The following is a 24,092-nucleotide window of genomic DNA, read 5'->3' as shown; positions in this document are numbered from 1 at the left end:
CTTTGAAAAGAGGATTAGATCTGTTAATAGATCAAGGAACTATTTACACAGACTCGCAATATGCGTTTGGGATCATCCATACTTTTGGAAAAATTTGGGAGGAACGTGGCTACTTAAACTCCAAAGGGAAGAACCTAGTACATGAGAAACTGATAAAACTAGTATTAGAATCCTTACAAAAGCCCGCAGAGATAGCAGTGGTGCATATAAAGGGACATCAGAAAGGACACACACGTGAAGAAAAGGGAAACCGATTAGCAGATCAGATAGCTAAAGAAGCAGCCTTAGACCCAAGAAACCCAGTAAAAGCTTTTAAAATAGAAGTAGGACCAAGTAGAGAAAGAAAAAAAGAAGAGCCGAAGTTCAGTGAAAAAGAATTAAAAACAATAAAAGAACTAGAATTACATCAAGGGAAACAAGGAGAATGGTTAACTCCTGATGGGCGTAGGTTCCTAAATAAAGCCCTAGCTCAAAGAGTGCTAGTAGAGTTACACGAATTGACCCACTGGGGAATCCAAGGTTTGTGCGACCACTTTTTACGGGAAAATTTATGCCTTGGAGTTTATGATCTGGCGAAAGCAGTCACAAGAGGGTGTGCGATTTGCCTGAAAACTGACCAAAAGGTAATGAGAAAAATTGCGTATGGGGGAGGAAAAATTGCTTTGAGACCTTTTCAAAACATACAAGTAGATTTCACTGAAATGCCCTCTGTGCAGGGGTACAAACATTTACTAGTGATCGTAGATCATCTCACTCACTGGGTGGAGGCCTTCCCAACCAGAAAAGAAACTGCGCAGGAAGTTGCAAGAATAATCCTAGAAAACATCATACCACGATATGGGCTGGTCAATAACATTGACTCGGACCAAGGTCCACATTTTGTTGCTCAAACTTTGCATCAAGTAACAAAAGCCCTGGGGATAAGGTGGAGATTACACACCCCATGGCATCCTCAGAGCTCTGGAAGAGTAGAAAGGATGAATAGAACCCTTAAAAATGTGTTAACTAAATTAATTGAAGAAACAAAAATGAATTGGCTCAGGTGTTTACCTCTCGCTCTCTTGCGCATCAGAACCAGACCTCGGTCCGACATGGGGGTCTCTCCGTATGAAATGATGTTTGGACTCCCTTTTTTAATCACCCCTTTCAGTACAGCAGATTATCTGGAAGGGGAGGCAGCAACCCAGAAATATTTAGAGGTCATAGGAAAATCCCTAGAAGGCCTCAGGAAGAAGGGGTATCTTCCCCAAACCTCCCCTCTAGACACCAATGCGCACAACATCAGTCCTGGGGATTGGGTGTTGATAAAGTCCTGGAACACTACCACTCCATTAACCCCCAAATTCAAGGGACCTTTCCAGGTACTACTCACCACATACACTGCAGTGCGGACCCAAGAAAAAGGCTGGATCCACGTCACCAGAGTCAAAGGACCAGTGCCACCCCCGGACGCCGGACCAGACCCAACAGTGCCACCTGCCTCCTCTTGTGCATGGACAGTAATTAAGAAACCAGAGGACCTAAAATTAACTTTAAGGAAGACTTGCTAGAGACTGATATACAGTAAGGTGTTAAGAACTGTTTCTGAGTTAAAATACCATAGAAAAGGTTTAAGTACTTGGTAATTGTTTAATAAGACTAAGTGTCCTTTAGCCAAAGGAGTTACAACTTGGTTCCTAAAGAACAATAGAATTACCCTCAGGCCTGAGTGAAAGCATACAAATGCCAAAAGAAGTTAGCCCTCAAAAGCCAAAGACTGTAAGTTGATGCGGGCTTAAGCCCAATCAAAGAAATAGAGGAGGGATTTGTTATGAACAGTTTCCAGGTGTTCCCCAGAGACGCGGGCAGGGCTTTCCTAGTTCCCATGGCAACACTAAAAGAAAACTACTAACTCTAGCTAGGTACCGATATTGAAATGCTAATTAGCTAATTGCTCTGTTTGTTTTCTCTAAACTACCTGGGGACAACCGGCCCCCCACCCCGCCACGCTGCCACTCTGAGACTAACATGCAAATAGAAACCCCTTAGGATCATGGGAGTACTTTTAGGAGGGAAAAAAGAATATAAATCAGAAACTGAACACAGTAGAGGAATCCAGGCAAATGCCCTAGCTGAGGAAGAGGGAAACACATCCCCTGATTGACTGTTAACTGTCGCCATCACCTAAGAAGGAACAGACTATATTAGGCTCTGAGAAGTAGGGTGGTAGAGAGACAGAGAGCCCTGGTGCTGCCACCACGGAAGGAGCGGGGACAGCTCTTGTTCTGGACTTCAGCAACAGACTCTGCACGCCATGCCTCCTCACCCTCGGGCCACTGGTGTGCCACAAGGAAAGAAGAAGGGACAACTGCTGCTGGGGACTCCAGTGACAGACTCTGCACGCCTCCTTCCTTTCGGCTGCCTGGGAAAAGCTACGACCGCCGGGGCGAGCTCTGCGTCGAGCCCCCTGCCCAGCTGATCTTTTTAATAAAGAGCTGAACATTAATAAAGGCATTAGCCCTGTTTATTTCAATAACCTAATATTACAAATTTACCCCAGCTGTGCTGGAGGGAACAAGCAAATTTATCTTCCAGCATTGCACAATGTAGGCAAGTAGTGAAATTCACAGGTGGAGGTAGACAAGGAAAAAGATTGAACAGCTGATGTCTACATGTCACTCAGACTTTCTGCTTTTTCATTGGACTGGGACAGTGGTAGTGTATCAACAGTAATGAAGTAAAACAGAGCAATTTTCTTTGCTCTCACCTTCTTGAAAGGCATATTCCTCGTGCCCCATGTGGATCTCACAGCTGCAGACAGGGCACCAACATCAGGGCAGAGCCACAAGGGGAACTGCTGCAATAAGGGAAACCAAAGCCTTCCACTGAAGGAGCAACTTCTCCTCCACAGGGAAAAAAAAATCATTGATCCCACAGGACCAGTCCTGAGGCTTTAAAATGCACACATACATGATGGATTCATATCTCTGTTTCATAAAGCCTGCTTAAGTGGTGCCAGGTTTTTACCTCCCCCATCTTTACAGTATTATCCCATGTAAATACTCCTGCACCAGTTAAATGGTGTGTAAACTAAGCTAATCAAACACAGCCAAACTGTTGAATCAGTATTTAGGAGGTCAGCAGAGGTGACACAGTTTTAGAGATGCCTGACTGGAAAGAGGTCACTTAGCTTTACAGAGTTAACTATCCAACAGGAAAGCACTGAATGTTAACACACACAAACACAAAATGAAATGGTCAATCATGCATATCTCTGATATGGATCTGAGCTGCTATTTTTCTTTGACTCCTGGCTAGACCAAAATAAATTTTGGCCATCTTTATGAGACTGTTCAAATGCATACAGCAAACACAGCATGTTAAAGCAGATGCAGCATATTGAAGAGAGCTCAGTTTAAGTGCAGAATGTTACTTGCAAATAAGAGGCTGGGTGAATAACCAACCTCCATATAAACTACCTTCTGCTGTATTTCAGTAATACTCCACTATATCATGGAGCTGTTGCAAAATATGACTTATTTGCAATGCTCAGTATAATGTATTCTCTTGCGTCAAAAACAAATGGTAAATCCAAATTTACTTTTTTTTTTTCCTTTAGCAGGTCATCTTTTTTACTTCTATACATGTGAATGCCTTACTAAGAAAGGCTTCTGTACATTACTATACTGAAATCAGTCTCATTATTTCCAAATAGATTATTGAACCAGAGGAAAAAAGCTAACTGAAGGGTAGATTATTCAAGGGAAAGGAAAAAAAAAAAACACCAACAGGAAAAATATACTTAGAACTTAATTATCTAGTTAAACTTGCAAGCATTAATTGACTAGTGCTTCTGTTTTTGAGAGGTTAACTCACCTGCATTTTGCTGTATAGTACCATAATGTCGAATATCTTACAGGAATGAGCCCTTAGACTATTTATGGTGAGACAAAGGGGGAAAAAAAATCTACCTTCTGTGTGTTTATGCATATTGCATTTATAATTTTCTGGCCTTCTTCACTCACCCTCCCAGTAAGTAACTTATGTTCCTCAAATCAACACAAATTTGTGAAAACAGAATATTTGACCCAGGTCTGCCCAGCCAAAAAATCTTTGTCACCAATATTTCAATCAAATCACACTGCCTGTTCAGCAAACACTTGGCACTGTGCCTGATTTTTAGGCTGATGCCAAACACCAGGTCATACAAAATGGGTGAAATACTACATAGCTTATTTAATTCATAATATTGAGTTCAGAGAAAATTTGTCATTTCATGTTCTTTGTTCTTAGATGTACACTGCTATGAAGTGAAGCTGTGTGCAGAAAATGGGATTTAATTGAAAGAGGTTGTGGACACAAGTTATTTGCATGAAGTTTTTTTGCATGCCTTGGCTTGGAGACACTAATTTTAATCTTGTAAAGAGAATCTTGACTTGAAATCTAGAAGATTTTGAAAATATAGATCTGACAGTGGATAGTTAATAATAAATCATTATAAACAAACACAACACTTCTTTTTAACTTGCTTTTTTTCACAATAGTTATAGTAATAGTACTTTTGGAAATCAGAGATGGAAATGTTAAACTTGAATGGTTTGAAATTAAGTCATCAGCACTCGTCAAGTCTGGTAAAATTGCTAGGATACACATATCTGGCAGAGACTATGCCAACCACTTTATGGAACAGTTTCAATTGCAATTTACTCATTACACAATAAATGTTTGCCTCCTGGGTTTAAAAAAATTAACAGTGGCACTGTAAGAACTCAGTTTTTAAAAGCACACCCTTGTTTTTATAGTTATAGATCAGAAAGTTTTTAAAAAAAGAAACCAGACATAATTCTTCCCCCTAACAGAGCTAAAAAAAAGATAGCATGAAATCTAAATTTTGAACAGGAAATACTCACTTTCCTCATTAAACATGAAAAAAGGAGACTCTATAAAAAGCTTTTAGTTACAACAAAATCTGAGCAAATATTTAACCTCAGAGTGTAGAGTGGCATGACCTAGTATGACTGTGGACTGCCATAAGTAGTTGGGCATCTTCCGTACAAAGCTGGCTCAACAGCAAGATCAAAATCTCGCAGATAAAAAAAAAAAAAAAAAAAAAAAAAAAAAAAAAAAGCCTCTACATTTTGAGACAGTTCATTACGTTTTTTCCCATCCTGCAATATTTTGCAAATTCCAAGCTATGACATTTGGAGTGTTACCAGCTAAAATATGTTGGCTCCTTATGGTGTGTTGCAGCAGATTTTGCAAACTATCACAGGGCGATAAGCGTTTTCTCTACAGCTTTGGGAGAACACTTGTAACATAAATACATCCTCTCCCCTCCGTACTTAGACTGCAAAGATACCAGCAGTATAGAAATTACAGTCTGTGACTTTAGGTTTAAGGAGAGGAGACAAACAGAAAAGTTACACTGCAACACAAAGCACATACCAAAAGCTAATATTTTTGTAATTTTGCGAAAAGATTAGCTCTCTCATTCTAGAAACTTGCTATGCACAACTGCATAGAAGTACCTGCTGTAGCCCAGATAAAGTGTAAATACCATGACAGTGTGTGGTTCAAAAAAACAGAGGAGATTTCTCACTGTTCCAGTGCTTTTCTGCACCAGCATATCAGATATCAGCACAGGCAAGGACAAAGCTGAAGATATGCCAATGGAGAAGTGTTTTCATTTCACCACAGTGCTTTCCTTTTTATGGCACTGACATCCCTCTGCACACCTATTACCATATCACACTGGCTAATGAGCATGTTTTGATGCCTAGCCCTGACCTTCCCTCCTACCAAAAACTGTTCCCTGTCCCATCCAGGGCGGGGAGTGGCAGCCAATTTATATGTAAATGAAGAGTATCAGGAGTAAAAAAGAGATTACAAAGACTCTGGGTCTAGCATAAGGGTGGAACAGGATCGTAGTCACTTTAGCATCACTCCATCTTTAATCTTGTTGATTGCAGCAATAAGGATCTTCCAACTCCTCAGGCACACCATCTACACATCTCATGGCGTGTCTCATCGTGTGGCTCCAGTTGCTTCATTTAATTTCACTTTATTTCATTTGAAACCTCTAACCTACTAGATCATCAGTGGTTTTGCTTTTCTATAGCCTTAACCCCATGAGGATAGACAGTGAAATTCAAAATTGCTAAAATCAGTTGCTGTCAACTTTAAATATATTTTGAAAAAAAACTGCTGTAGAAAATAATTATATCTTGGAGACCTTTCTTACCTATTTCTTTCTTGGAGATGCAGCTGTTCTTAGGTCAAGGGACTGAACAATCAAGCTTTCAAACTACAGCACAGGTGATGCAAGAAAGCTTCCACTGGACTAGATGAGAAATAAAGTATTGTGTATGTTTGGATGTTTGATCACTGCTATATGGTTATGCTCCTGTTTCCAAAAAATGTTAAAGTTTTTTTTTTTTTTTTTAATTGCCTGATTGTCCATACTGATCAAGGACACTCACTTTACTGAAGATCACAGAGGAAAACAATAGGGCACCATAAAAAAAAAAAAAAAAAAAAAAAAAAAAAAAAAAAAAAAAAAGATGAAATAAAGCTGGAGAGAAAATGGGACAGGAATCTTTTTCCTCCCCGTTTTCATGGGTACAAAACAGACATGTAAAATATTTAAGTTATGATGACTGCTTTTGGAAAATAATTGCTTTGAACAATAGAAATAAAAACTTGCAGAAGGTCACAGTACTCACTCAGTGAATACCATGAATCTAACCCTGTGATTATGCAGTTAGAGGGGAAAAATTTTGTTACTGCAACTTTTCATAGGACTAAAATCCTAAGATGCCCAAGTCCAACAGAACTCAGGATGTCTCTGAGTTAACATCAGTCAAGTGAACAAAAGTTTCAGATCCTGCCCATTGCTAAACAAAAAATAAGAAAAGCAAATGAAGTGTGAAAGAATTCTTCAGCAATACAAGGAACATGATAAAAACTTACTGTGTAGAAAATGTGGAAAATACCTCTAATTGAGAATAGCCCCTAGGTCACGCAGAGTAATTTCTTAACACACAGTCAGGCAAAGCAGAGGCTCTACAAAGACCAAACTAAACCCAGGATCTGAAAGAGGTACTTTTCACCATACGATTCTCAGAAGAAAACACATCCTAATTGTGTATGTATGACTGTGGCTAAACTACAACACATTCTCACCATGCTGAAGGCATTTACTATTTTGTTTCCTTTTTGAATGCTTAAGTTTGGACAGTCATATGACCAAGACCTTTTATTTACTTCAGGAAAAACACAGACGGTCAGTGGCCAGCCAGGAGTGTCATTAGGGAATTTGTGAGGTGTACTCGTTACCACAGAAACAAGAGAGGATTGACACCCTGTAATTTCTGTCTTGCAAGAGAATTCACCAACCTGACCAGTAAATAAAGTTCATAAATCAACAAATCAGAACCAAGGTCAAGTAAATGAAGATGAAGCAGCTGGGGTCCATTGGTTCTCTTAATTATCCATAGTAAGGTATATATCTTTTGAGTTCCTTTAACTTATTATGCAAACCCATAATGGAAACATTTGATACAAGCTAACACTCATTTTAAAATATTTTTCATAGAAAGGGACTAGAAAGGCCAATAAAAATTTGCTCTACTTTTAAGTCACTAACCTTAATCTCACCCTGTTTTACTTTGCAAAAAAGGTGTGCGGCAATAACCTTTGGAAGTAGAGCCAATGTTCAGCCAGTTACACTTGAATTACCAGATGTACAACAATCCCCAAAAGGACCAATTGGCACACACATTTCTGCGAAAGTGCCTTACAAACAGCAGTTCATTTTCACACCACCTCTGTGAGCCCTGCATGGATGGGTTATCACTCCCAGAAAGTATATGTGGAAAAACAGTGGCACCGGGGAGATGAGTGCCAAAGGCTGGGGTTACACTTAAAACCTTCAGACCTCTTCTGTCTGCATTTTATGACTAACAGGGAAGGAAGGCAAAGAGGCATAAAGTTGGGAGACTGGAAATACCGGAGGATGTCATTGCTGAAACTCTAAGTCTCCATGGAGCTGCAGTGGGTGGACGTATGACAGCCGAGTCAAACTGGCACGAGGGTGAGGTTCAGTGGCCTCTTAAGGCAGGTGCAGTTGATGACCGCCATGTGTGGACAGCTAAGGCAGTAAACTGCTGCTGCTCTAGGAACTCATGACTATAAATCCATTTCACCGTGTGAATGAAACAGAATTATATTGTGCTCTTGAAACTTTCAGTAAGTTAAATTATAGAAAACTTCCTGGTGTAGTACCAAGTACCAGTGCATAGATGCATCAGTACAGGAGCAATACCAATACATATTTGGGGTTACAAAAAAAACCTGAGCTTGTTAACAATGGCTAGGCAAGTACTTGAGCTGTTACAGTTTCTCCACAAGTTTTAAGTTACTTTCCGAACACCTAGCTACTTTAGTGGAATACAAAGAAAATTTCTGCTACACTCTTGAGATGAGTTATTGGCAACAGCAAAAATAGTAACTCCATGGTGTATCTCTCTCACAACAAGTTTACACTGCATATAAGACCACCTATCATCCCCTCAACACTTTCTCTTAATACTAAACCACACAGTATCTTTTTGCCAATTCTTTTATCCATTACTTTTCTGTGTGCAAGGTTTTTAACTACCAGGTTTGTTTGCTAGCTTACCTACGAAGGATTTCAAAGAGCTGATAAACTTGAGCAAAAGGTTAAAAAAATATCTTGTTACTCAAAGCCACAGGCAAAAGGGGATGATGGGCAATGGGCATGATTTAGCCAGGTTAAGCACCAGGCTCAGCACAGGACAGTAGGTGAATGAATGAACCATGTGATTTCTAATTTTTGTGTGGCTTTAGAAGTGACCAAAAACAGGTTTGGCCAAACCTGAAATGACATTTGAATAATCAGCCTGAGACAACTGACAGATTTGAACCCCAGGGCAATTTTTCCCAGCTTCTGGTAAAGCCAGTCAGTCAAAAACTGTCTGAAACCATGCATTTGGTGCTGTGGGGCAGGTGTGCATCCCCAATGTGGTGCTGGCTGAGGTTATTAGGTTAATTGCACAACCACGTGAGTACAGCCCTGTTGGTCTGAGCTCTGAATTATATGGAGGAGAACTGAAGAAGCCATGAGAGAAACAGGAACTGTCATTCCTGACCTGAAAAAAAAAAAAAAAAAAAAAAAAAAAAAAAGGAAGAAAAAAAACCCAAAACAAACAAACAAACAAACAAAAAAAACAACCCACCAAAAAAACAAAAAAAACCCAAAAAAAACCCAAAAAAAACCCACCCCACAACCTAAGGAAAATAAGCCTAGTTCCTTAGCTGAAAAGAACACAGCAAAGGGATGTCATCATTTGTTTCATACAAATTTTCACTGCTGCTATCAAGCACACTAAGTGCTTAGTCCCATTTCTCTTCAAATCAGCAGAAAAATAAAAAACTTTACCATTTGTGCCAGTTCACAGCCAGGCTTTAGCATCTATCACAGTTTTAGCATTGCAACACCACTGGTAGAGATTGTATTTCTGAGAACGATAAGTGGGGGATTTGGCAAAGAAGGCAGTCATAAGCAAACTTCACTGATTAACAATTCAAGTGTTGAAAGCCAGCCACATACAAGGATGTCATTTTTACTGAGTGTATTGTTTTGTTCCTATGACAGATCTTCACTCACTTGAATGGAAATAGCCGTACTCTACGTCTAGTACTACTGAACTGCCAGATGTGTTCAGGAGATATTTATAACCATTAATGCTGCAGATGGAAGGTGAGTTTTTATGTATCATAGCTACTCCTCTGGCTGAAGAGCAGCTCTCTGTCTGACAGCTGGAACTGAATTGCAGAAAGCTGACTATATCTCTCTATCGTTTTCACTCTTTTCCTTGGCATGTCATCATCCCTTCCAAGCTTGCTTCTGTTTTCTGGCTTGCCTTATTGATCCTGCCGCGTCTCGGTAGCAAGCCACGTTATTGTGGAGCTGCCCTTCCCAGGGCTTACCCCACTGCCTGCTTGGGCTGGGGATCAGAGGGACCCCTCGGAGCTTCCGTGCGGGAGGTGCCAGGGGCCTCGAACCTCACGTGGGACCAAACTGCACCGCCAGGCACTTGGCCTCCGGCCCCGTTCTCGTTGCAGCCGGCAGACTCCTGGGGCCCTAAACCACAGCCCCCTGCGCCTGCCCACCTCTCTTTCAGCCGGGAGCTGGGGGTCGGAGGGGGGCGGGGGCTGTAAGGGTCACTTTTCTTTCTGCAAGGGGATGCCAGGCCGGGCGAGGGGCTCCACTCCACTCCGTATGTTGTGACAAACCACGACCCCTCAAGCACCGCTGCCTCCCCCAGTCCTTCATCGGCACGCCCCGTGCAGCCCGAGGAGGCACACCGAGCCGTGCCACTGCGCAGCGCTCGGCAACAAGGCCGGGGGACCCGTGCCTGTGGCCGGCGAAGCTTCCAAGAGAGCCCTTGGCCGCGCACAAAGAGAGAGCGAGCCAGACACTGGAGTATCGCCCGCCCCCGCGGCGGGCAGCGCTGGATGCACACACACGCACCCCCCGCAGACGCATCCACACACACGGCGCGGCCGGGCGGGTCACGTACCTGCAGGTGCCTGTCCGTGGGAGCGCAGGGCGGGAAGCCGCGCTATATCGCCCGTATTGCATGCGGGGATGAGGGCGATATCGCTCGGGGGCTGGGGCGGGGGGGCTGCTCTGCTCCCTCCGCCCTCTTCCTCCTCCTCTTCCCCGCGGTGTGTGTGGGGGCGTGTGGTACTCCGCGCCGGAGGAGGCAGCGGCGGGCTCCGACTCCTGTCAGCCACCGGAAACCGGCGCCCGGTCCCCCGCACCGCAGGAAGTATGCAATGGCACACCCGCACACCGGCCCGGAATGGCAGCGCACCGCAGGCTGTGTGCCATGGCACACCGCACACCGCACATGCACCATGTCGGGCGACGCAGCCCGAGACTGGGCAGAGCACAGTACCTTGAGGGACACCCAAGGGACACCTGTCCCTCCTGGAGGGCTGAGGGGGGCGGAGAGGTGGTCACCGTGCCCCTCTGCAGGGAAACAGGCAACGGGGAGCTGCATTCCCTACAGTACCGTGGGCAGGAGTGAAAACAAGGAGATGCATGCGTGTGAAACGGGGATGTCTTGCTAAGGAACACGTTTTCAGCTGACATAAAATAATGTAATTCTCATTATTCTGGTGGAGGTCTCCTGACTTGCAGCACGGCACCCACTCAAAGTGGGTGTGTCCAAACAGCTGCTACTCTGTTGTTTTGTGCAGGTACAGAAACATGCTACTTACTGTTACTTTTTTTTTAATAGGTATCTGCTACGACGTGTTAATTTTATGTGGACTATATACATACGCATGCTCTTTGCACACACGCTGTGGCTGTGTGTAAGTTTTTATTGTCTCCCTCAGCCCCCACCACCAGTCATGAGCCTGACCTGGTGCCAGAACCTTTGCCACCTTAAACTCAAAGGTGAAACACCACTCTATATGAAACCCCCCCAGCCCTCACAGCAGGAGGAAAGCTGGCCTGGGAGGTGATGAACAGGCTGAGAGGAAGACAGACACAATCAGAAAATACTTCTGATTTTAGCAGAAAGCTGGCCATACACTAAGGAGCTACCACTACAGTAGCTGGGATGAGAATGAAAAATGAGAAAGGCCAAGAATGGTCTGTTTTACCAGCTGTAGGTTTGAAATCAGAACTGACTATGTCACAGGAAGAAGGGCAGGATCAGGCCACTGTCACAAGAGGCTTTTTTTTTTTTGCAGCAGTTCCCCACAAACTGCTATTAGCTGTCTGCTTCAAAGGCTGCTCATCATGGCTGGGACAAGCCAAATGCAGATCATGAACTAGTTTTTAAATGAATGTTTCTCAGAGGAACATGTGCCCAACCAAACTAGCTGCTGCTGTGCAAAAAAATAAGCAGAACCACTTTTGAGTAAGGAAAAATTCCTGGCACAACCAGTATCTTCCTGAAAAAGGCAGCCCCTGAAAAAGCACTATGAGTTAAAAGATTCATCTTCCTTTCTAGACTTCATTTGTCATGACCCAAGCAAGACTTTACTCCATCAGTTAGCTGGAGCATGGAGAGAGTAGTATATCTGTAAGGTCACAGAAAGTCCTAGAAGAGCTCAGTGCCTGGCCAAACCTTGTGGTGTCCCACACCGCCTCTTCCTCCTCTGTAACACTGTGAGGGAAGCCTGCTTCAGGCAGCCTTCCGACACGCAGGCAGACAGCTGGTTCTTCACTGAAACTTCCTCTACCTCAACATCTGTTGCAAAGGAATGAGCACCAAAAATCTGGAGAGCCAGCTTCCCACCCCCAAAGCCTGTGTGTCAGTCTGGAATACTACAGTCCCCTCTCGGAGAATTAAACATGAGCTAGACCCACCTGGATGACACACTTCTCTGGGTGAAAGGGTTTGGTGAGAAACAGGCATCTGCAAGTCAGTATTAATGGGCTGGTTCCCTTGTGGGACATCAGTGTTCTTGAAGGACAGAGCAACAGGTGGGTCTGTGGGGCAGTGCAGCTTACAAACACCCAGCTATGAGGACTCAAGGTCAATGACAGAAGATGAGTGGCAGTTTTCTCCATGACTACAGGAAGTCAAATGGTCTGACTTGCAGAGAACTGGTGTGACAAGGAGAACTGGGGTATTACAACACACACCTGAGATACTGGTGGTTAGTAAATAAGAAATCCTTCTCTCATGACTGTGCAGAGGGCTTTGTATCCCTGTGTTTTCAGCAGCAATGTAGCAGAGCTGCACTGGTATAGGCAGGGTCAGAATGAAAGCCATTAAGCACTTCCTTGGACACCAGCTTTCTGGCACTAAACTGGTATGCTGCTATTGGGAAGGTCCTTGGAAAATTGCAAATAAATATGGAAGTGAAAAGTTGCTTGTCTGTGGGGTTGTTTTGAGGTGTTTTTTAGGTTTCCTGTACAAAACACTGGAACTGTAATGTTTGAAAACCAAATTCATTTACTAAGGCAAGGCAAAGCAGTATCAGATCATGATCCATTTGTTTAAGAGTGGTCCTTAAAGAAGAAGATCAAGCAAGCAACTTCTCCCTCACACTTCACAGCTTCTCCTTAGGTAAGGAAAGGTTTTTAAAGCAGAATCTGTGAAGTATCATATCTGCATTCCTGGAACATCTGCAATTAAATACATACAATATTTCAAAGCAAAGCACTACTGGTTTATTTGCCCTTCACCTACCTGCCAGTCCAAAAATTACTTGTGGGAAGCACTAAATGATGCCCTAAGATTTTGTCACTTTTGGAGAAGATTTCAGAACAAACTCAATTTTAGTAGACCATGGTCCTTCAGTTCTGTTGGTCATTCACGACAGCATCTAGTTGCACCCTGCTCAGCAGTATTTCAACATTTGTAATTCTGCTTTTAACACTGACCCCACATCCCTGCTCCATAGGTCAGAAAGAAGGGCTGTACAAGGATCCACAAGAGAGGAAGGTATTCTTCATTCTGGGACACTAATGGGACACAAGTCCTCAAGGAGCCTGATTCAAACAGGAAAGCTTGAGTGGTCTTCTGCTCCAGCTGCCTGGACTGCTGACAATCCCTCTTCTCAATTGCTAGGATAGGTGTTGCAAATACTGCTCTGCCTGACCAGGGCAGGGCAGACTTACACAGGTGCATGAGCAGGCATTTTTCTGGTCATGTAGGTAACACCAGCCTGAATTAAAAGGGGTGACCAGGCAAGGAGTGTCCTGAGCTTGTTTCTGAAGTAGAAGGTTGTGTGGGACAACCAGAGGAGCAGGGATTCAGCCATCACAGTGCACTGTAAAGATTTTGTCTTTTTCCAGTAATCACTGATTACCAGAAAACTCCTACCCTTCTCAAACTCCCTTTGGACGTTCAACACCCAGCCTATAGCACATATGACGGCATGCTCATTTTCCTTTGGAGATCCTGAAGGAACGTGGGGGAGTAAGTACCAGTACTAAAGACCACCCAACTCACAGTCAGTCGATTTGTTATGACTGCAGTTATTCATCAATTCTAAAAAAAAAAAAAAAAAAAGAAAATCAGCACAACAAAATACCTAACTTCAGGTCAGGGCTACGATCAAAGTGAGTTAGAGTGTGATTGATTAAATGCAAAGCAGATAACAGCTTATGAAAGCTTAGAGACATGGTAATGCCCAGTAAAAACACACAGCTTTTAGGTCACTTCTAAATGTTTCATACCCTGTCTGGGACAGCTAACAAACTGACAGAAGAAAACCTGTTAGTTTTCTCCACTGAGAACCTCAGATTGTCATGTTAGGCAGCCACCTTTCCTTCACATGTGCAAGATGCTGAAGAAAGCAGTGCAGACATCACAAGGATACTTCATATTAACATCCAAGCATATCAGAGCAGAACTAACTTTCTGCTGGTCCTCCCTTTGTTAGTTTTGTTACTACGCTGCAACTAACACAGAAAATGTGCTAGTGCTAACACAGGAAATGTATATGAAGATCAGTCCACAAGGTGCCTTTGGAAATTCTATACTGTTTCATGAGGCTTGAAACACCCTTGGGAATCCAGTCTGTGTGTATTTAGATTTGTGACCATATAACTCTGTTTTGTATTAAATTCCTGCAGGTTTTGGTGGAACACGATATATCTATGGCAACAGCAGATGAGTGTCAGCTCTTGTATTAAATATACAGGTAAAGAAGAGCAATTTAAACAAAAGCCCAAAAAATTAGTATGAAAAAGGTGTGTAATAACAGCTCAACAAGAAACCCACTTGAAAGCAAGCAGGAGACTTGGCACTACAAGCATGTGCTAATTATATGAGTGAGATTTGTCTGAAAGTACAGTGTGTAATTTCTCTATATAGGATAAGGACATTGGGCTTTTTCTGTCTAAGAAACCATGAAGCTTTGGTCTCCAGCCTGTGGCCTCAAGTTATTACCTAATGTTTACCTTTAAAACACAGAGAGTGGATTTAAAACACAACTGGATCATGCTTTTCACCCACTCACACTGCTAGCTGTGAGTTCCTGGGCTCACAAAAGGGGGTGGCTCTCTGCAAACAGCATATGAAGGCTGTAGCAGACCCACAGTGCATCCATTTCTGTTCCCCTCAGCACTGGGCTGTGAGGGCAGAACTCCTTTTTACAGGGTGCCTTAAGGAGCTCACAGTGCAAACACAAGAAGATGGAGGGTGGGGAAATCTTCGCAATGACAGAACTGGAATCATGCGGGAGCTGAGTCATGGCTCTACTACAGAAATCCTGGGGCTATTTTCAGCCTTTCATGCAGTTGCCCACCTATAGCAGGCTGACAACAGAGTCTCTCTCGTATGTTGTGTCTTTGGGAGGATATCGTTTTCTTCAAAGAGAAGAAAATAACAGTAGAGAAGGTTGTAAATATGAATACAGGGCATTATTTACTTAAGATATCTGACTGTCACTGTCACAGAAGCATTTATTCCTCTGGAAAAAAAAATAACCAACTGAGCCAGTGTTTCCTCCCAAGGTTTCTGTATTGAGGCAACCATGGTACTATTTTCTTCCCCCCCTTTCTGGCCTGGTAAATTTCAAAGTTTGAGAGATCTGTTTCAGTGACTAGATGTCACCCAGACACTGCTTTTACAGTAAAGTCTGGATCTCAAAATTCCCCTCTATCATATTCAGTTGTTTAGTAGAAATAGTAAGCTATGTATAAAGAAATAGCTGACAACATCCTTCTGAAGAAAATATTATGAATAGTATGAAATATGTTTCTTGGTGAAAAAAATCCATCACACTGATTTAGTGTTATTTGTTCACCCAATACTACATCTCACACAAACTCAAAATCAAAGTTGTGACAAAGACCATAATTGAAGATAATGGTCTTGTACTTATCCCCTACCCTGCTAAACTTTAACCATTGGTGAAAAGGTCTGCTTTCACAGTTGTTGCTCATGCCATGTGGCTCCTAAAAGTGGGAGAAAGTGAGAACAGGTAAATAAGCTCAAAATTACTGCTCACATTTAAGAACTTGATAGAACCCACTTTTCCTTCCTTGTTTCACTTTCTAGTGAGGTAAGCATAAAGCTTGAGTTCAACCATGCCATGCCAAAATAGTGTGTACACTTTTCTGCCTCCGTGTTGTTAGATTCTAAAGTGCAGGCTTTCCCGGTCCAACCTTGTGATCACAATTTCATTGCATAAGCTGTCTTTTAACACTGAGTAGCAAAAGGCAGACATATCAACTGCTGCACACAGACATGCACAAGCCATGTCTCCTCTGCAGTGCCAAGTGCCTTCTATGCACCCTTCACGGTCCTGCTACCACTTGCAGCCCTGCAGCCTTCGACCCAAGGCTGTCAGTCTCTCCCTTCTCTTTCCTACGCTGTTGCCTTGACCTTCCACTTGCAAATCTAGTAGATTCTCATAGAAAGCAATTGCTCATAGTCTGAGAATCTCATCTTTCTTCCCTTGTGTTTCCTATCTGTTTTGTAACTTTAGTTTGTATTAAGGGGAAAAGCAAGAGTTAGCAAATAGAAAAGTAGATAATAATCATGTAAATTACTTGTAAGCATTACCAGTCATAAATATGCACAAAGTGGAGTGACTGACACACACCACCTGTGACTGCTTAAATGTGATCCTGTCAGCACTGACAGCATCATACACAGGAACAACTAAGAGGTAGCTTGGCTGGCTCCTAATGCCAAGGGCAGAGTTGACAGAGGAGAAACCCTGACAAAAATAATTATAGTCACTTTCCTCATCTTCACTGCTTGCTGACCCTGGAAAGGTCACTCTTCTGGGGGCCACATTTCTTGGCTGGCTACTTGTCAGGCACTTCCTTTTCTTTCTATTCTTTTTCCCATACAGTAACTTCAAGTTGAAGTGTGGACCCCACTGATAAAATTCTGTGCAGGTAAACCTGTCTCAAGAGCTGTGATGATACTGTCCCCAGACAGTTGGCAAAGTCTTATGCTCAGCCCCTGATAGAAATGGTGGGAAGAAGAGCTACAAGCCAACACAGTAAAATATACTGACTCTATGTATTATTGCTTGAGCTAGTTATATTTAGTTAATTAGAGCTTAACTTTGCTATACAAAACACCATCCTATTCTAGGACAGAATGATGCATATAACTAAGATTAAGCAAGACACCATTATATAGACTACATGGATTACATGGACATTATATGAAGATTTACTGGGTTTGATTTTTTGTCAAATTTGAAGCATTCAGGCTAACACTCTTCCAAACCAAGTCACTCCCCAAAATATTACTCTCACTGATAATTTCAGTGGTTTAAATAAATATGACAAATCCTGCTGCTCTGTCATCTAGAAGTATGCACCTTCCCTCATTCCTGCTCTGGAGCAGAGACTTAATACCAGGAATGAGGGAAGGAAGGTAAGAGGCTGCAAGGCACAGACACAGATTTTTAAGTCGCTGCAAACCTGCTTATCTCGCCCTATCCCACATTTGACCCGTGCTTTAAGCAGAAAAAGATCTTGGTGCACTTTGGCGAGTCTAGCTCCTAACCAAGTCTGCCGCAGGCCGGGCAGCAGGGCAGGCTTGGCAGCGCCCGGGTGCCGCAGGGTGTCCAAGGCAGCCCCGCTCCGGTGTGCTGCCTGCTCCCTCTGCTGGCACGCCTGCTCCAAACTCCGGCGGAGGACCTGGAACTGCTCAACAGGTGGAAGGGAAAAAGTCTAAACAGAGCCCTTGAGCGCATGAGGGTCACATTTCCTTTGCAGTACGACGAGCCATCAGTCCTGCTCACTAGGGTCAGCAGCCAGCAGATCGTGTCTCTCTCATGCACATCTTGGAGCCGTTCTCTTAATTTATCATCACCCAAAAAAACTATACCTTTCTCTCCAGTTACTCACAGTAGCAAAACAGTCAGTTTTTTTAGTCAATTCATTTTTATGGGCCTCAAAATCTGTGAAGTGAGTAATAGAGTAAAAAGAAACACACTTTGACCTCATGTAAAAATCCTTTGCAGAAGGCAAATATCTGCAATAATTCCTCTACTACAGCATCCATGATAGGTCTTGTCCTAACAGTGCACAGCAGACTTTTTCAATAGTTCAAGATTGTCAGAGATGATTTTAAATAACATCTGATAGGGATGGTCAATTCATACAAGCTTTGTGAAACCAGTCCAGAGCAGAAAAATACTGTTTGTCTCCCAGTAAGAGGAAAAGTTAGTGCTGATTTCAGCTCTTACAGTACACTGGAAACATGCTGTGCATCCCCTAATCATGGGATAAGAACTCATATCTCCTTAGACATCAGGTAATTCAAAGATGAGAAAACATGATAAGAAATAAACGTCTGTTAGGTTTGTATCTCACAGTGATACAGGAGAGTTTGCAGTCAGAAAAAAAAAAAAAAAAGAAGTGAAAATTTAAAAAGCTGTTATTGAAACACCAGAATTTTAGGATATAATTGTTCTTTTAAGTTTTACAGGAAGTTATTTTAAAAAGCTATGTTTGCTGTTGGGTATTATAATCAACCTGAGTTGTGACTTCTGTAGCAATTACAAAATCTATTGATCTTGATCTACAAAATGCTGATCTGCATCAGCAAAAAATGAGGACTGGTGTTTTAAAATAGCTTTGTAGTTACATAAGACCAGTATTCTGCTACCGTTCAAAATTTAACTATAGCAGCATCTTTTCCAGACTCAATGTTAGCATCATATCACCTTTAATAGTAGAATTTTCTGGCATGAAAGCCATGAATGGGTTTAGCTTATCTAAAATGAAGAAACAGGATCATCAGAAAATTAAAACAATCTGGATATAGGCTGTGAACAGGAAACAGTAATATCCCTAGAGTAAGAATTTTGAGTGCTTTAGAAATTCTGTTTTGGAATATAATTCATAGTTTTATCCACGTGGTAAAAATGCTAAATCACAATCTGTGATTAAATCTCATACTGCCAATATCTAAATCTAACAAAGAATTTCCATATATCTTTATCTATCTATATTTCACAATATTGAAGCACTTTGCTGTAAAGGAGGAGGCTGACTAATTGAAGTAGAATTTACTTTTCCAGTCCATCTGTAAAAACATTTCTGAGGACTTGATTACAATGATTAATTTAATGGATAACTTTTTTTTTCATTATCAATCTGTTCTCTTCTGACTCCATTTTGAAGTGTGTTAAAAAGGGTTTGGAGCTGTTTAGAATGGTGATACTTGTAGAAATCACACTTACAAAGAACTGTAGCAATTTAACATTATGAAAGTTCTGACATTGCCTCCTGTCCAACACTATTTAATCAGTAAATATGTTTTCTGGAACGAGAAAACATTCTGTAAAGGGAGCAAATTACATCAGATGTTGTATCCTGTTATTTAATGAAAGTATTAGATTATGACTGATTTAACTGAGAAAAGACCATATGGCTCCAATATCTCAGGGGAGATTAAACATATCAGGTTACTTTCCTACCAAGTCCTCCTGGTACAAGCAGTGCACATTTAGGAAACGCTGCTCAGATATGCACAGAGCACAACACTGACTGGATTCTTTCTGAAGATACACTGACTGCTAAAATGTCACTACCTGGTTAATAAAAGCAGTGTAACACTTTGCACTCTTCCTGTTCACAGGATGCAGGAGTGCAGAAAAGTCCAAGCAGGTCTTGCCAGCACTCTCCCTTAAACCACAAAAAGCTGAAAGCTTCTCCAATCCCAGATCACAAAGCAAGAAGCTGCTCTACTCCCCTGTCAGCAGAGGCTTTTCTGGGCCCCAGTACCTGCGTCCCTTGACAAAGGCCTTTATCCCTCACCTGTGAACATCTTCACAAAGTCGGCACTCGACATGCTCATAACCACATCAGCTGTCAAAGGAGGCTTTCCGAAGCCAGCGCTCCCACCCTTGGTCTTCAGGTCAATATACCAAGTGCCTCCACCATCGCCTGGACAGAGAGTGAAGCGAGGTGAGAAGGCAGCAAGGATTGCTGTGCCCTCCCTCTCGGTTGCCCCCTCCAGACGGCCACAGCCGTGTGCGTTTGCAGCAGTTCCGTGGCAGCCGCACGCTGCCGGGTGCTCTGCAAGGAGTCACCTCTTGTCCCCCGTGACGCCCCAAGCACCACGGGCTGGGGCCACGGGCAGGAGAGCCCAGAGGCTGCGCTATCCCACAGAGCTGGTGGCAGCTGGCGATTCTGCCGTGGCCCCGAGAGCGCCCTGTCCCTCATACCACACCAGCCCCGTGCGGGGCGGCAGCGCCGGGACAGAGGCTCCGCGCCTGGCATGAGGGACAGCAGCTCCTGGGGCCTGCTCAAGCGGGCCTGCAGCAGGAGCGTCACACAGAACTGAAGAGGAGCTGGTCTGCTTCGCGACCAGTCCAAAGTGCTTCTGTCTGAAAGCACCCAGTGCCTTTTGCTAGGCAAGGCTGCACAAGCGATGGGCTTACCAGATAGCTCAAACTGAAAGACGCCCTGAGTACTTCTCACGTACTCTTCAGTCACTGCCCCTTGAATAACTCGGAACGTCTCTGCAACAGGACCCGATGGCGTGGCTACAGCAGATTCTGTCTTAGCCTTGGCCACATCTGCTCCTTCCTGCTGAGATCTGATTAATTTCTTCTCCTCTTTGAATGCTTGGGCAGCACCTCCAATAAATTAATTCTTCTGCAAAGGCTTCTAAAGTGCAAATCAATTTACTGCTTTTGTTGTCAACTTTCAGAACTCTCTAAACATGGACAAAGGGTTTAGAAACCCTTTGATGCACCCCTGAGATGCAAAGCAGAGATTTTCCACAAATCAAGACTATCAAGGATTAAAATGTGAGAGAATTCACACACTGAAATCTACATAAACCTGCCTATCTAATAGGTAGTTACCCCTGCCTACTGCATAATTGCTTCACTTGTGCAACCTTATGCAGTACATGTCACTGCACCTGTGTAGACCTCTTCGGGGGTCTCTAGTGGTCCCTGCTGGTCGTCTGGGGAGATGTCCCCTACTCAGTTTCAAGTAAAGTTCAGTTCAGGACGTGCAGAACTTCAGATTGAGTGTCAAAGAATCTTCTCAGACAATTGCCAACCAGGTCATAAAATACAAAACCTTTCCATAAACATTGAGCAACATCTGCTTAAGCCACCTGATAGCATCTTTTTACATTTAAAAGAAGGGTTAAAGGGGAGAATGATACCATCAACTTCCATCTGGATCAGAGATCAAAGGAAGGGACAAGGACATCGAATTCTGCTTCAAGACTCAGAGCTTAAAGTTCCAGAGAATTCTACTTAAAATACAGGGAATTCTGTTTAAACACATCGACTTGATCAGCATTTTACTTTACCACAATAAACATGCACATTTAACAATAAAGGAAAGGTTTTCTAATAAAGGAAAACTTTTGCAATTTACAAAGCTAATCAAGTTGAACAGCCCCTTAAAATGCTGTTGAAAGTCTCTTAGGTGTCTTCAGTATCAAAAATACTTAGGTTCTGTTCTGTGGGTCCCTACAGAATAAACTGCACTGGGAGCCCAAGGAACTAACACCATCTGTCCCTGGCAGAATGGTCCTAGTGTGACTGCTCAAGCAGTATTTCCACCAGAAAGGAACACTTCCAAGTTTGCCTCCTCTGCCCTGGCCTTATCCCTATTTTGACACTCCTATAAAACCAGTTCAGCATTCTTAGCTGCCCTTCACCTTGACACAAAACAATTCTGAAAAAACCCCAAAACATTTCTGCACACATGATGGTGTTTTCAGAGCCGATTGCAAGCCCGAAAGAGCATCTCACTGCCGCCAGGACACTCAGGGCCCAGCTGACAGCGCTCACTAGGACCTTGGCTCGCCACCTCTTTCCGCATGGCTGCATTTCCTCCTGCCCTCCGCGGGGTGCAACCAGGTCAGCCCAGCTGGGGGCTGGTAGGAAGGCGCAGCCGGCGGAGGGAGGCACCGGCAGAGCGCACTGAGCGCAGGGGCAGCGGGGACAGCCGGGGAGGCGTCGCTGCAACGCGGCACGGCGGCGTTGCGCAAGCCAAAAGGCCCATGGACAAAATACCAACATTAAAGGAGTAGTTTCTGAAAAAGAAGGGCGCTCCACGTTCTCCTGCAAGTAGCTGCGGGGTCAGGACCTAGCTTCGGCTGAATGCTGCACCATCGGAGGGAAGGGCATTTGGGAGAGCAGAGGCCCTTGCCCCTGCCCCCCAGGACCGTCGAGTTTCTGCAGTGTAGAGAGCAAAGCACTAGACTGTAAGCACAGATGCAAGGATGTTCAGCCCACGGCAAACCCGTGCTCCCCTGCCCAGCACCCGGAGTGAGGTGGGGCGAGCTGTGGGGCTACCGCACAGGCACCGGCAACACCGCTGAAACCCAGCGCTCAAACCTTCCACCTTCTGCAGCACCTGTTCAAGTGCTTTCTGCCCCTCATGCTAAAAAACCTTCCAGGAGGTAAATTGCCCCTCCTGATAGAGCAAAAAGCCCCATCACGTCAGTTCCCCTATTACATACTGGAGAGAGAGGCAAAAAAAACAAACCTATGAACAAAACAAACACTCAAGGGGAAAATGGCTGAACCATGATGCCCAGGTGTTTCTCCCACAGGTACCTGTGAACATAGGTGAAAGTGGTAGCTCTCTACATACAGTCACTATGGCTCACTTCCAGGGAGGACACCACAGGCATGAGGCTTACGGTCTGGTTATGCAGCTATGGCAGTCAAGCTGTGCGTTCGTCATTTGGGCCAAGTGGCTGCAGGGAGAATGAAGCAAAAGCAGGTCTGAAGATCTTAGCAAAACACTATCACTTTCCATCTGTGCAGGATGTCAACCATGGCAAAGCAGGTGGCATGGAAGATGTTACATCTGCAAAGTGTTCAGACAGCCCTTGGCCTTTTTAGCCTGCTCATGCCTCAGTCATGCAGGAGTTTGCAGCCCTGCAACACTGTGAACTAAAATGAAGGGAACCAACAACCACCATTATATTAATAGACAAACTAGTTCATCTGCTTAGGGCTCACTTTGATTTCTCTTGAAGTCAGTAAAACCATCTGTCTCAATTCTTCCAGACCTACCAGGTGATTTCCCCTTCTGCCGTCAACTCTCGGTGAAACCTGAAGCCCTCTCAGGATGCTGTACAGAATCTCTGTGAGAGCTGAAGGGGGAAAGACAAGCCAGAGGTGGAATCTGGTGGAAGATTTGCTAACCACAGTAACAGGTGGTTAGCATGGCAAGGATGGGAGGAAGTCAGAGTCTTCATTGGGCAGAAGAGGGAGGATGAGGAAGACTTACATGTGCAGGGCACTGAGGCAAGGGCTGACCTCAAAGTTATTGTAAAATAAGAGAGGGTGGGGGGAGATAAAAGAAATAGGGGGAATATGAAGGACAGGATTGGATAGGTGTGGCTGGGTGAACAAAGACACAGGATCCTACTGCAGGCTTTCTAATAAACAAAGAATCACAGACTCATTAGAGTTGAAAGTGACCTTTCGAGATTATCTACTCCAACCACCCTGTCAAAGCAGGGTGACCTAGAGCAGATGACACAGCCTCCATGGGCAGCCTGTTCCAGATCTCTGCCACCCTCAACACAAAGAAATTTTTCATCATGTTTCAGTGGAATTCTTGTGGTTTAGTTTATGACCACTGCTCCTTATTCTGTCTCTGGGCACCACTGAAAAGAGTCTGGCACCAGGGTATTGGCATTCACCTTAGAGATATTCATATGCATTAAGGAGGTCCCCTCTCAGTCATCTCTGGCCTGAATAGGCCTAGCTCCCGCAGTCTGCCCTCAGAAGAGAAATGCTCCATGCCCAAATCACCTTTGTTCTCCTCCACTTGACTGACTCCAGTAAGCTCCCTGTCTCTCTTGTCCTGACGAGACCCGAACTGGACACGGCACTCCAGAAGATGAGATGAAGGCAAAGCTCCAGTGATTTGAGTGCAATTGGCAGGAGACCAAAGCAAAATTTCACACAAGCGGCGGAGAACGAAAGGATACGGAAAGCCTTCCAGTTCCACCTTTCATCCCGCGCAGGCCTTTCTCCAGTCTCACGTTAGCTCGCACCCCCGAGCCCGCCACCCCCGCTGTGCCCACAGCCCCCGGGGAAAGCGGCGGGGCCCGGCGGGGGAGCGGCCCCGGCCCGGCCCCGCCCCG

At 43.9% G+C, this 24,092-nt stretch overlaps 1 protein-coding gene across 4 annotated transcripts in view; it reads right to left on the bottom strand.

Annotated features, from left to right (window-relative positions):
- KIAA1958 (KIAA1958 ortholog) overlaps positions 1-24,062 on the bottom strand; it is a 71,156-nt gene extending 47,094 nt beyond the window's left edge. The window contains exons 1-3 of one of the 4 annotated variants that reach the window (XR_008441427.1): positions 20,398-20,690; positions 19,772-19,900; positions 13,002-14,024 (exon numbers count right to left, since the gene is read on the bottom strand). The gene's annotated coding sequence lies outside the window, so the exon portion shown is untranslated. Of the gene's footprint in view, positions 1-10,583; positions 10,673-13,001; positions 14,025-19,771; positions 19,901-20,397; positions 20,757-23,757 lie in introns of those variants that run through there. The other 3 variants (XM_054004132.1, XM_054004133.1, XM_054004134.1) reach the window with 3 other exon arrangements.
- Positions 24,063-24,092: the final 30 nt, after the last annotated feature.

Source organism: Vidua macroura, chromosome Z (assembly GCF_024509145.1).
Source record: "Vidua macroura isolate BioBank_ID:100142 chromosome Z, ASM2450914v1, whole genome shotgun sequence".
NCBI lineage: Eukaryota > Metazoa > Chordata > Aves > Passeriformes > Viduidae > Vidua > Vidua macroura.
This window is presented reverse-complemented; position numbering and strand designations above follow the sequence as displayed.